Raw genomic sequence first — 15,172 nt, 5'->3', positions numbered from 1 at the left:
AGTGGTTTGATGCCGACCGCTCGTTTGAGAAATTCAGAAATACTGAGTACCTTGGAGGGTTTTTTGTCCCATCTGTCTGCCTCAGCCCGTGCGGATATCATACATTTGATTGAGGATAACCTGTTGCTTTTCTCTGATCATCCCAGTCAAACGTCTGTCCTATATCATGACATTGACGTGGAGGGCCACAAACCCATAAAGCAACACGCATATAGAGTAAACCCGACTAAAAGGGCCATGATGCAGCAGGAGGTGAGTTATCTGGTTGAGCATGGATTAGCTGTTCCCAGTGCTAGTGCGTGGAGCTCACCCTGTGTTTTGGTTCCAAAACCCGACAACACCCCTCGTTTCTGTAACGATTATAGAAAAGTAAATGCAGTTACTAAACCCGACTCTTTTCCGCTCCCCAGGATGGAGGATTGCATAGATCGTGTAGGCTCCGCCAAATTTGTGACAAAGCTGGACCTGTTAAAAGGTTACTGGCAAGTTCCTTTAACACCACGGGCCTCAGAAATATCAGCTTTCGTCACACCCGACACTTTCCTACAGTATACCGTTATGCCATTCGGGCTGCGAAATGCTCCCGCTACTTTCCAACGTTTAATGCATATCGTGTTATCTGGCGTCAAGAATTGCGAAGCTTATATAGATGATGTAGTTGCCTACTCCTCCACCTGGTCCGATCATCTCCACACACTGTCCCTCATTTTCAGCCGTCTCCGTGAGGCTTCCCTCACATTAAACCTCGCAAAATGTGAATTTGGCAAGGCCACTGTTACCTATTTGGGTAAACAGGTAGGTCAGGGGGAAGTGCGTCCGTTGGCAGAAAAAGTGCAGGCGATCATTGATTTTCCGGTCCCACAGTCCAAGAAAGCGCTGCGCCGTTTTCTTGGAATGTGTGGGTATTATCGTGGTTTCTGTCGAAACTTTTCGGATGTGGTGGCTCCTCTCACAGGTCTCGTAAGTCCTTTGAAAACGTTCGTTTGGTCCCCCGCTTGCCAGGCTGCCTTCGTGTCTGCCAAGGCGTTACTGTGTAGCGCACCTGTCCTCGCCGCGCCCCTCTTTACGCGATCGTTTAAATTAGAGGTTGACGCCAGTGCGTGTGGCGCAGGTGCTGTGCTCTTGCAGGAGGACGATCAGGCTATTGACCACTCGGTCTGTTACTTCTCAAGAAAGTTTAATAAACATCAGCTTCATTATAGCACTATCGAGAAGGAAGCTCTCGCCCTCCTGCTTGCCTTGCAATATTTTGAGGTTTATCTCGGATCTACTTCGCAGCCTGTCCAAGTGTACACAGATCACAATCCATTAGTATTTCTAGCACACATGCGCAATTCTAACCAGCGGCTTATGCGCTGGTCTCTTCTCCTGCAGGATTTTAATCTGCAAATTTTTCACAAGAAGGGTACAGAAAATGTAATAGCAGACGCTTTGTCTAGGTGTTCCTCAGATCAGGAAGCAAACATTTAGGGGTATGTTTGATTCTTGGGTGTGGGGGTGTTATGACTATGGTAATTTCTTGTGTTCGTTCTGCTGTGTGTTTGTGTGCCCTGTGCTTTTTTCTTTCTCCTGACATGCATAAACGAGTGTGCCAGGACGCGGAGATGATTGGTGGACGAGTTGCGATCCCTGGCCTGTGGTTGGCTGCAGCCGGGAACCAACCACTACAAAGGAGCCAAGATGGCGGCCGTCTGAGGGCAGCCGGTTTTTCCCTCGTCCTCTTCCGCTTCCAACCGGCCACATTGTCGTTCTGTCTTGTGGGACATTACCTGATAGTTGAAAGTTAACGTGTGTGATCGTAAGGGTGGACTGCCAGTTTTGTTTACGGTGTTTTCTCTTGTTTTACTTAGATAGGGAGGTAAGATTTGTAGTTTGTTTTCTTAAAGCTAGTTTCTTACTTTCTAGATAGGTTTGTGTTATTTGTTATTTTGGCCTTGGTCCGCCCTGAAGTTTATCTTGTATATCTATAGATTTATTTTCCTTGCATAAATAAATCTTTCCTTCACACCACTGATGATTTGGGTTGTGGCTACTTGGGAGTTGAGGAAGACAAGGGCTCATTCATGTTAGGCCCTAGGCACCCCTAGACTGGGGCGTAACAAATGCATTGTCAATTGCATAACGTAATTACTTATTGAATTGCAAATTGCAAATTGCATTGCCATTTGAATTTTGCTACATATATGCTTCCATATGACACATCTAACCCCGCATGAAATGCTTACGGGTCGACTCATGCCTTCATCTACATTTCGAGGGCCCCATAAGGGACTTCAATTAGAGCAATTAGAAATAGAATTAGGAAATATATGTTTGATAACTAACATCTATACATGAGTTTGTATTCCAACAAGAGAAACACAAAGTTCAGGAGCCAGATGCATACATGCACAGAGCCGACCAACTACCCCAGGACCTGAGCCAGCCGCGCCAAGAGCTACAGCCACATGATGCAATCAAATAGAGGCAGGGTTTGAATCAGTTGTTTTGGTGGGCCACCATTAACAAAAATGTTGATTGGATAAATGATATATACTATAATCAGCAACGGTTTGGTCAATTTGACAACGGATGCGGTCAGGGGACTATCAGAACAATTAGTTGCCACCTCCAGAATGACCTATCAGAATAGGCTAGCCTTATATATATCATTGGCAGAGCAAGAAGGGGTGTGCAGGATGATAGGGACGACATGTTGCACTTTTATCCCCAACAATACACCTCACTAGATGGATGGAGAACCTGTTTGCGGTGAGTGCTCCAGGAGCGCCAGGTGCCATCCAAGCTTACATGGAGATCAAGTATGAATCGGTGAACACAGGCGGGGATCTGCCAGAGGGGCCTGGCCTGATCCGGCTCGACGTTTGGGAAAATGTTCCTGTCTTCTGGTACGGGCGAGTTGATGATTGGATGCCAGGAGGACGCTCACATGTGATCGTGCTACCAACCTTGCTGTGTTCTTTTGGAAAAAGGTTGCAGAGTCAGGATCGCTTGTAACTCACTTTATTTGGTAAAGGTTTTGTTATGATATCTATGAAGCAAAAGGAGGGGAATTGTATGGGCATGCGTGGAGATACGCTTGGTAAGACATCTAATGGGTGCGTTACCTAGAGCGTTCTGGCCCCCTGGGCTATGTGTTGTGACTTTAAAACTTGGTGTTGGTCCCTTGTGGCTATGTGTGGGCATTGCCACTTGGTTTGTGGCTTGGTGCTGACCTCTAGTGGCTCCTGTGCACATTGATTAATCAACGTACAACAGGTGTGCAGCTTCACCCAGCCCCACAACCACTAATCCACACTCCATAAAACAAAATACATAAGCTGGGCTCTGACCAGTCTTACCATACCTAACTAAAACAACAGACTCTTAACCAACTTAAAAAAAATAATAATAACATTGTCCCCACTCCCCACACCTGCTCAAGCGTGACCTCTGAGCGACCTCCCCCTCCATCCTGGAGACCAGAGGCCTGAGCTGCTGCCTTGACGGGCCACGTGTTGCAGGGCTGTCTGGACGGGCTGGATGGGTTAGTTATGGATCTCAAACTCTAATGATTGGGTATTTGGGTCAGTGATATCAGGATGACACTAGAAACAAACATTAGCTATGTTGCAATTATATGCAAAAAGAAAGAAAAAACAGCACAATCACAACTGGATAAAGTGTTAACATTATTAAAACACACACACTGGTTCATAAAGTTTGACTGGAAATCACATTTTACACATTCTCAAATGGTGTATCCCTGTGTTTGAACCGCTTTCATCATCCGAATCAATAAATAAATATTACCCCCCCTTTAAATTCCCTGAAAACAACTAAATCGATCAGAGTTTAAGAAACATCTCTACTGTGTGGATATTATTTCTGAATCAGCTTAGCCAGACAGAGATAGAAGCCAACAGATACTTTCGATACAATCCTGAACTCACAAGCTCAACATTTCGAAACAAAAGACTGATGCATGACACACCTACATCTGCTCGTGAAGGAATGAATTGATTAACCTCTGAAGTGAATGTATTCTACATGCTATGTCACATTGTCCATAACGTTATATCATGCAGAACAAGCCATCTACCACAGACACTCTGAGCTACAGCATTCGGAAGCTTCACTACGTAGGACCTTGTCGGAATCAGCAGCTCTGTTCCCCAGTGAGGCCAAGTTAGGTGCAGCGAATTTGATTCTCTCTTGTGGAACTATAGAAGTGCAACTTCTTCACTCCCTCGGTCTGACCTGCGGAAACATAAATATACACAAGAAGGATAATGAAAGTGGCGTAGAATACCTACAGCTGATTACACTCGTTCACACTCCTAGGTTGAGCACAATACTTATGAGGACTTTAATTTACCCAAACTGGAATCTCGACCCACTTACTGTGTAAAGCAGTTCGTAATTGTTTAAACGTTCAATTAAAAAGGATTGAATGTATATATATATATAAATATATATATATTTATATATATGTAAGGGCTAATGCCCGACGAGGTGTCCATTATCAGGAATTAATGGACGACTTGGAGGCCCTAGAACCGTCCGATGCGCGGAGGACGACACCTTGAAGGGCATTATTCCGCTTTTACCATGGTCACTTGCCAAAGAAAATTAATTATGACCATTCATTTATATTTCCATGTGATTTAAAATCCAAATATAATGTTTTTGCGGAGCATAATTTAGTTTCCCTGGTATGCCTGAGGGTTTGACTAATACCTGGAACAATCATAACCCTCCCGTAAGGTTCTTATGCAACGGAAACGTTGTTCAGTCCTCCAGTAAATACAGGGCAAACAGGTCAGTGGATGATGCGGTCAACATGGGACTGCAATACATACTGCACCAGCTCGACTACCCAGGGACGTATACCAGGATCCTGTTTGTGGACTTCAGCTCGGTTTCAACACCATCATCCCTGAAATCCTACATCAGAAGCTCACCCAGTTGGCAGTGCCTGTCACCACCTGTCAGTGGATCATCAGCTTCCTGATTGACAGGCAGCAGCATGTCAGACTGGGGAGCATCTCATCCAAAACCCGGTCATCAGCACTGGCGCCCCCCAGGGGTGAGTCCTCTCCCCGTTGCTCTTCTCCCTCTACACTAATTACTGCACCTCAAAGAACCCGTCCGTAAAACACCACCGCCATGAGTCTGCTTACAGACAGGAGGTGGAACAGCCGGTCCAATGGTGCAGTCAGCTCCACCTGGTGTTAAACAACAAGAAGACTGTGGAGATGACACTGGACTTTCAGAGAAGTCCCCCCCCACTCCCCCCCCCCCCCCCCACCATCCAGAACGACACAGTGTCCACTGTGGATTCCTTTAGCTTCCAGGGGACAACCATTTCACAGGTCCTAAAATGGTGTCCCTCATTTACTCTGTCCAGACAAAGGCCCAGCAGAGGTTATACTTCCTGTGACAACTAAGGAAGTTTAATCTGCCTAAAGAGCTGCTGACCACCTTCTACTCAGCCATCGTTCAGTCCCTCATCTGCACCTCGATCACTGTCTGGTTTGGGTCGGCCGCCAAACGGGGCAGGACCAGACTGCAACGGACAATACGGGCTGCGGAGAGGGTCATTGCAGCTGACCTTCCCACCATCGAGGACCTGTACCAGTCCAGGGTCAGGAAAAGGGCAGCAGAAATCGCCCTAGATCCCAGACATCCTGGCCACAAACTGTTCAACCTCCTTCCCTCTGATAGGCGATACAGGGCGCTGCTTGCCAAAACCAGCCAACACAAAGTCAGCTTCTTTCCCCAGGCACTCACTCTGGTGAACGCTCAGAAATAGCCCCCACCCTTTCACTGAACAAGGGCTATCAATGCTGTTCTGCATCTACCTCATGTAAATTTCCAATATTTGTTCAATTTCCAATATTGTTGTTTTTAATATATTGCCATTGCACTGAACTGCCTTGCACTGTATTTATATTTATATTGAAATCTTAAATCTCTGACCGTATATTGACACCGTATATATTGATATTGCTCCATTTCTTCCCTCTCTTATGTTGTTATTGTATATTCTTTTTTGCAAATTAGTACATTATATTGTATTGTTATACTGTATACTTAACAGTATATTTATATATTATAGTTATTTGATGTATTAACAATAGGTTAAGTGTTGAGTGTTGTACTTTGAGGGCAAAGGGTTAACCGGAGTCAAATTCCTTGTTTGTTACGCAAACCTGGCCAATAAAGCAGAATCTGAATCTGAGAGCTAACGTTATACATTGTACATATTTATAATTCGAAATTCGTCCCAGCCTTTATACAACGGATACTCTAGGGTCTATAACATATAACCGCGTTGTCTGATTACAGTTTAATTCATTTCTTACAATTGACCAGCTCTCGTTTTGAAGAGAAATAACCGCGCCATTCGTTTCAATGTGAATCATGACGGCTTATACTTTCTACATGAAGTGTACAAATTTATAATTTGTACACAATTTACCAGGTCTCGTTTTGAAGGCTGAACAGACAATTTGACTGGAACTACTTAGTAGGTGTCCATATATCAGGGATTAGCCAATCAGAATCGAGTATTCCCCCAGACCATGGTATAAATGTACATATATATATAGCTTGATAAGGACCTGCTAATAGTCTGGACCAACCTGTGAAACAGATGAAGTTAAGATGTTCTTCACAGGAGCGTTGCCTCCATGTGGAAGGTTCCACACTGGACACGCCCCCACAGGGGCTGGAGTGGTGAGAGCCTTCGTCCCATTGGCTGAAGTCCATCGGGTCACCGGACATCCAAAACCAGGAGCTTCCTAAAATGGACCTAACGACATTGACAGAGATAAAGGGTGAGCTGGTTTGAAGGAAGAATAATGTGGCCAAATATTTAGCTTTTGTGATATTCATAGTATTTCATTAGACAAAGTGATGGACAACAAGATGATCCTAAGGACTTGATTGCCTGATAGACACTAAGGTCTGGGCAGTACCTGCGCAGGCCCACCCAGAGGTGGCTGGTTAGTGGGAAGGGGGCGCGAGCCACCAGCTCATCAATCCTCTCCTGCTCTTCTGGGTCCCTGAGGCTCAGCAGGTCCCAGTGAAAGTCTCTGCAGTAGAGCAGGGCGTCTGACCAGCACAGCCGCCTCCCCACCAGAGTGATGTTCCTCCCCGTCTCCTGAATGCTGACGGAGGGTGGAGCTCGCCCTAACTCTGGGGAACCAAAAGACAGTGTGGCTGTGAGGGATTACTACTCTCAGCCGTGTAAGTATCCCTTTATGTCTCTTTGAGCAGACACCTTATCCCTACCCACTATTAAGACATTTAGCAGACACTTTTACATCTACCAAAGAGTCATTTCTGACACTAAATCATCAAACAGTGTGGGATGTTTTTTAAAATGCATATATAAAATGCATATATAACACCTTCAGACACTTGGCTTTACTTTTCCCTCAGAAATCTCAGCACACTTGAACTCAATTGATGTCGAAGTCTATTGGATGTCTTGGCCCATACAGAAAACCACATACTTCATATTTCACTCTGAAATATCCCAATACAGAACAGTCACGTAGATCAGTGGGGCCTAACCTTTTATTTTTACCACTAAATTGTCGTCAAGACCATTCACTGACCACCTTATATATGCAAACAGCAGAAAAAAGGTAAATACAAATGCAGTGCTTGAGCAAAGAGTGCCATCAAACCCTTTATACACAAGTATTACTGCAGGAAGGCCATGGCCAGTGGGAAACAGCGGAAAGAAGAGGTCAGCAATGCTGCTTATGCTCCCTTTGTGTATATTCAGCAAACACAAATCAACACAAATCATTAATTGAGAACATTAGTCAAACAAACCATAATACTTTGTTTACTGAATATTTATAATTGAATCTTTGATCTGTATTTTCTTTTCCTTTATCTTGCATTTGCCTCTTTCAAAAATAAAATTCCACATACCACCTGCAGTACCCTCGTGTTCCACCAGTAGTAAGCGTACCACCTGCAGTACCCTCGTGTTCCACCAGTAGTAAGCGTACCAACTGCAGTACCATCGTGTTCCACCAGTAGTAAGCGTACCACCTGCAGTACCATCGTGTTCCACCAGTAGTAAGCGTATCTCAGTTTGAAAACACTGTATGCAGATTGTCCTTTGCTGGATTATTTTACTCAAGTGTCTTACAATACTGCCTCTGCCTACATTGTTATAACAGGTAGCCCAGAGAAAAACAAACCCCATGCTCAACCAGTTGAGCTACACAGGACCAGCAGTGTTTGACCATTGACCAAGTATGTTTTACCAGCAATGGAACTTGTACACCAATCCCCCTTTGATGATCATGTAATGATGGACGGGGTCCCTACCTCCGTACACCTTGACCTCACAGAACTGCAGAAGTTCTGGTGCATCAGAGGACCGGTAGAAGTTGATAAACCTCCCTTCCATTCCCCAACACTTGACAGTCTGAGTCAAGCAGCCTGGGTCATCGTTGATGATGGCACACCTGAGCGAAAGACGGAGAGACGATACAGTAGTCTGGTGAAGGTAGGTATCAGAGGCTAAATTCCAGTAACTGGTGTATGTCAAGGTGTACTAGAGCAGAGCACTGGTTGTGTTTCCTATTCTATACTTTTATCCAAAGACATTTAAAAGCAGGTCGAGGTCATGAGAGATAAAACACAGAAAGATTTGCTGGGAGTCTGTATGGAGTAAATGCAGGGACGGGGACCAGTGAATCACCTTGAATTGTCATTGCCGTTGTTTGACAGTGAATCCCCGATGAGAATTTCCACGTTGTTGAGCCTCCACCTATTGGAATTCCTATTGGTGACCTCAATCTCTGACACCCGGTACACACCAGGCAGCTCCAGCCTCCACCATGCTTTAGCCTGTCCGGCGGTACAGCTGCAACTGTTGTGCTCCCACTGAGGGTCGTTGTTCCCATCGATGGAGCGTTCGGCCAGCCCTCCCCAACCGGTTGAAGACTGAATAGCCGTGCCACTCAACGCTACGTTAATGCGGGATGCAGCTAATGGAGAATGAAACCACAGATCAGTTTGTCAAGTTGAAAAAACATATTGAAATACTTGCCTGATTGGATAACTTGTAATCTGCCCCTAAATTGGGCACATAGAAATACCTGAAAATCCAGGTGACTTCCACAAGAGGACCAAAACACCTGGTGAAGAGAAAATACTATTTACTTAAAGAAGTAATATTTCAGCTATTATCAGCTTATATTTACAAGCATATATCCCGCAACTATGTGGATAAATGACTCTGCAACAAGTCATGAATCGTGGCGAAGGGAAACGGGGAATGTATTAAGCCTTGAAAAGATCCGATATCACAACAATGAAGAATTGAAATACTATTATAAGATCTAATAATAATGGATAGAATTAATATAGCACTTTTCTAGACGCTCAAAGACGCTTTACGGGGGTACCTCACTCACCACCACCAGTGTGTAGCACCCACTTGGGTGATGAACGGCAGCCAATCTGCGCCAGAACGCTCACCACACACCAGTTTGAGGTGGAGAGTGAGGGAATTAATGAGTCAGCCAATTATACAGGAGGATGATTAGGGGGCAAGATTGAATGAGCCTGGTTGGGCAGTTTTAGCAAGGACACCGGGGAAACCCAGACTCTTTTCGATAAGTGCCCGAGGATCTTTATATGACCTCAGTGAGTCAGGACCTCAGTTTTACGTCTCCTCCGAAGGGCGACGCCTTCCACAGCACAGTGTCCCCGTCACTGCACTGGGATTGATGTTAAGGCCAGAGGGAAGAGTTCCACCTTTTGGCCACCACCCGACACCACGTACAGCACCTGGTATTCCCAGGCGGTCTCCCTTCCAAGTACTAACCAGGCCCATGCTTAGCTTCCGAGATCAGACGAGACCGGGAGTGGTCATAGTGGTAAGCCTGTCTGATCTGGGACCCTCCACTGTTGTACATAACGGGCCAAGACTGAGACCTAATACTGTACACTTTTGGAAACCCTGATCAATGTTTTCTTTTGGATATTTATTTCTTATTTTAAATACCGTACCTACTCTGTATTGAACTGCATTACATTCATGATTCTCATGCCTGTTTTGTCAATATGTGCAATGTTCAATCCATAACAAAAGTGATTTTTACATATATGTAATTTTTTACATATATGTAAAAAATGGCAGGTACATTTTCATTAATTCAATTCAATGAACTGGATAATGATAAATACTGTTGTGCTATGTGGAAAACTTACCAATCAAACTGCAGATGAGACGAATTGTCCCCATAGTTGATACTTGAGAAATAACCTGTTCGGATAATAAATAGTACAAGATACTTGGTAGACATGTCTTCATATTAACATTCTTTCAAAAGTGAAGAATCTACCATCAAAAAGCAAAACAACGAAACCCTAAAAGAGTTATCTCTCTGATTTGAGATGGTACTCACCAGTAGAGTCGGTAGCTCAATTCAAAGGAACAGAAATAGAATGGAGACACTTGTGTGTCCGTTTTCCCTTTCTCACACAGAGATCACGTATTCTCGCAACTTGTTGACCTGTCTCACACAAAGACTTTTGGCTAATGGCTCGCTGAAAACGCGTCACATGGTGTAAAATTAGCAAATTCCCGTTCCGGTCGTCAGTATACTTATACCTAATAGTCTATACAAATGATGTTTGCAAATATCCAACCTCCTTCAAATTTCGCTCTGCAGTTGCTAGTAATGTTTCCCTTCTATCTATCTGTCATCAGAGGAGATATTCTCACAGATACACAATATAAAACATCTCGTTGTTGGTGGATAATTTAATGTGGAAATGTTACATATTATACCTTTCATCGCTATAGCTGCTGTAAATAACCTCTAACCTAATACCTTCACCTAACCAACGAACCAGCTAAAATAAGCAATTTATCAAACGTAATTTAGAAAGCTGAAGTGTGAGTTGCTCACTTTAAAAGTCTTAAAGGCAGAACAATAAAATAACCTTGGGGCTTATTACATGCACATGATATTGTCTGGCTGGGTAGTCTAGGCTGAGGAGAATCTTGGGCCTTGTCTTTCTCTGTCTGTCACTGTACCTTCCTCTCCAATTTCTATTTCTATTTCTAATTCCAAAGATATTCAATGAGTGAGAAATACATGTTGGTATTTCTTCCTCCATGTATTCATTCTGAAGTATAATTTTAGAAGCATTATTTGTAATTATTTGTAATTCTTAGTAATAGATTTATTTTTTTAAATAGTTTTTACATGTCCAGGCTGATAATACTTGTCTTGGAAACATTAAACTGCACCCATTAAACAGAGACGTTTGAAGGTGGTTGGATATTTGCAAACATTATTTCCATAGACTAGATTGGGTATGGTCAAAGTATACTGACGACCGGAACGTGACACAACTCATTTTACTGTCTGATCTCACCTAACTCACATGCAGCGAGAAATTTACTTTGTGTGAGACGCGTCAATGCCACAAAGGATCATGGGAAATCTGTGTGTTATATTGTTGTGTCGCCACAACAATATTAAACTCTATCACATGGTCTTGCTCTGACACATGAAGCCAAGGTGGGGATGTTGAAGCCCTCAGCCCCCTTTGGTTTGTGCCCTGAAGCCAAGGTGCGCTCACTGTGGGCTTTTGTCTTGGCCACTGAGGTGGCGCAGTTGGGAAGAGTCGAGGATGTCGACCAGGAGAATGCAGAGGGTCGAAATTTACTTTCTAGGTTAAATTGAGAAGTGTCAGACATAACAAGGTAAACAAGGTTTGCTCTGTCTATGCTAAATTCGATTTTAAGGTACAACAAGAAAATAGACTGGAGAATAGTAATTCTTGAATCGTTCACGTTATTCTTCTGAATGGTTCGTTATAAACACAGTGGAAACCACGGGAGCTGGAAACAGCATAGAGTAAGTAATCTATGGCGACACATTAGTGCCATAATTCACTAATGTGATAAAAGATGCATTCGGGCGTATTATATTATTCCCCACGCGTATATTAACTGCGAGCGCGCGCAAATTACCTCTGCGCGCGCAAAACAGCCTCTCGCGCGCGCAAATTACCTCAGCGCGCGCAAAACAGCCTCTCGCGCGTAACAGCCTCTCGCGAAAGATTTTTTTACGCTCGCTCGAATTTAATTTTGGCACTATGGGGGAGGGAACCAAGGCAGGGCGGGCTTTCCTATGATTGGCCGTTTCTGAAGCGCGATATTTGATTGACAGCCCTCCTCTCTTTCAATTCTGAATTGTACAGTAAATGGCTGAAACGATAGTTACGTATTGTAACTCCAGATTCTATGAGTATAGGCGCAGCCTTTTAAGTGTCGGCCTCATTGTCCTTTAAATAGCTGAAGAAAAGCTGTTTATTGGGAGCAGAACGTCTGCCGGCGCCCGACTATATCTGCGAAAGGCAGACTTCGTTGAGGCACGCCGCACGCGGACGTAATTGAGGCCCACGCTGTTGGTGGTCGGGGATTACACATTTTTCAGTGCTACGGCTCACGCCTAGGGATAACCCAATAGCGATAGCCTTAAAAGGCTGTGCCTATACTCATAGAATCTAGAGTTACAATACGTAACTATCGTTTCAGCCATTTACTGTACAATTCAGAATTGAATGAGAGGAAGGCTGAGGAGGGCTGTCAATCAAATATCGTGCTTCAGAAACGGCCAATCATAGGAAAGCCTGCCCTGCCTTGGTTCCCTCCCCCATAGTGCCAAAATTAAATTCGAGCGAGCGTAAAAACATCTTTCGCAAGAGGCTGTTACGTGCGAGAGGCTGTTTTGCGCGCGCTGAGGTCATTTGCGCTCGCGAGAGGCTGTTTTGCGCGAGCAGAGGTAATTTGCGCGCACGCAGAGATAATTTGCGCGCTCGCAGTTAATATCTACGCGTGTGGAATAATATAATACGCCCGAATGCATCTTTTATCACATTAGTGAATTATGGCACTAATGTGTCGCCATAGTAATCCCCTGTTATAATGTTACAACAAATTCAGAACTTATTGGACAGAAACAATGACAAATTGATTGCTGTTAGAGAATGTTGCCCACATAATAAGCATCAGTTTTTCAACAATACTGAGCGTCTGTAGCCTAAATTCAGCAGCTAGCCAACAGTTGTACAGTCTGCTCCCTCTCACACCCACACACATAATAATAATAATAATAATACATTTAATTTAGAGGCGCCTTTCAAAACACCCAAGGTCACCTTACAGAGCATATAGTCATCATACAATTTTTTAAAAAAACAAGGCATTGTGGAAAAAGATAAATAAATAAATAAATAAATAAACATAAGCAATAATAAATAAATAAAACAAAAACAGGACAAAACTAAAAAACAATCAAAACAGTGATCAGTTAGACGTTGTGTGCGAGTTTGAACAGGTGAGTTTGAACATAGGCCTACTATGCGTGCACGCACACACGCGGAAAATGAATAATGAATGAATAATTGTCTTCAAAACTCGAGGAGCCCTGTCAAAGTATAGGCCTTTGTTTTGTGAAGCTGTCCTGTAAAACTACACATTAGCCATCTGAATAACGATTTCAGCAAATTCTTCATGAACAGTGGCAGAGGAGCAGTGAGGAGAGCTGAGGTGGACGAGGGAGGTATGATAATTGCCCACATTAAAGGCACCCAGTGCAACTTTCGAGGCTTAAAAATAAACATTCAATTTCTAGTATTTTTTACACGTAGTAAGTTTCAATAACTCCATACCATTACATACCGACATTCAAGCAGCAAAGATGAGACGTCGTTGTGTGGTGAGAACTGATAGAAAATCGATAACAACAACAATGCCGGCATTTTCTTTATTTTTTGTAACCTACAATAAATAAAGCAGGCTTCCAGTCAATGGAAAAATGGCTTCTCCCCACCGGCGATTGTTGTTGTTTACGATTTTCTATCAGTTCTCACCACACAACGACGTCTCATCTTTGCTCCTTGAATGTCGGTATGTAATGGTATGGAGTTATTGAAACTTACTACGTGTAAAAAAGACTAGAAATGGAATGTTTATTTTTCATTGAATGTTTACATAAAGTTGCACTGGGTGCCTTTAACGTTAACATTAATATTGATGCTGGTAATTGCTAGTATGATGTGCTGTGATTTGATCAATGGTTTAATGGCAAACTTAAATAAGATGGCTGCATTTGAAAATGTACCTTTTATAATCTAGACGAGAGCAACAATTAGCATTTAAAGTTGTCCACGGCATATTCCCTGAGAGATACGGTAATAACAGACATTATATTTAAAGTGATCATATAATCTAGAGATAATAATCGACAATGCCTAAGATTTGACTAAATAAGTAGGATAAAATGTTACCTGAAGTTCTAATTCATGTTATCCACAGTGAAGAAGTGAGGTGAAAAAAAAATAGAAGAAGAAAGAAGCATGTGTGTGTGTGGTTATTGTACGTCACTGTACAGTTATTACCGTATGACTTATGAATTGCTACAAGTGTGGATGCTGAAATCAAAAGTTTGACTCAATTGAATTGTGTAGATGCACTACCAGTGGCACTAATGAGTTATCACATGCAAGCTAACAGAATGACGCATCTAACCCCGCATGAAATGCTTGAGGGTCGACTCATGCCTTCATCTAAATTCCGAGGGCCCCATAAGGGAGCAATTAGAAACAGATGCATACACACCAAGAGCCGACCAACTACCCCAGAAACTGAACCAGCCGAGCCAAGCGCAACAGCCAAATGATGCAATCAAATAGCGGCAGGGTTTGAATTAGTTGTTTTGGTGGGCCACCATTAACAAAAATGTTGATTGGATAAATTATATATGCTATAATCAGCAAAAGTTTGGTCAATTTTACCACTGATGCGGTCAGGGGACTTTCAGAACAATTACATGCCACCTCAGAATGACCTATCAGAATAGGCTAGGTTCCGATATATTATTGGCAGAGCAAGAAGGGGTGTGTTGGATGATAGGGACGACATGTTGCACTTTTATCCCCAACAATACACCTCACTGGATGGATGGAGAACCTGTTTGCGGTGAGTGCTCCAGGAGCGCCAGGTGCCATCCAAGCTTACATGGAGATCAAGGATGAATCGGTGAACACAGGCGAGAATCTGCCAGAGGGGCCCGACCTGATCCGGCTCCCCGTTTGGGAAATTGTTCCTGACTTCTGGTACGGGCGAGCAGAT

The 15,172-nt window shown here is 43.4% G+C and overlaps 1 pseudogene; it reads right to left on the bottom strand.

The window, feature by feature from the left end:
- Positions 1–9,795: 9,795 nt before the first annotated feature.
- On the bottom strand, positions 9,796–9,910 carry LOC132458341 (5S ribosomal RNA; annotated as a pseudogene).
- Positions 9,911–15,172: the final 5,262 nt, after the last annotated feature.

This window comes from Gadus macrocephalus, chromosome 5 (genome assembly GCF_031168955.1).
Source record: "Gadus macrocephalus chromosome 5, ASM3116895v1".
Taxonomy (NCBI): Eukaryota; Metazoa; Chordata; class Actinopteri; order Gadiformes; family Gadidae; genus Gadus; species Gadus macrocephalus.
This window is presented reverse-complemented; position numbering and strand designations above follow the sequence as displayed.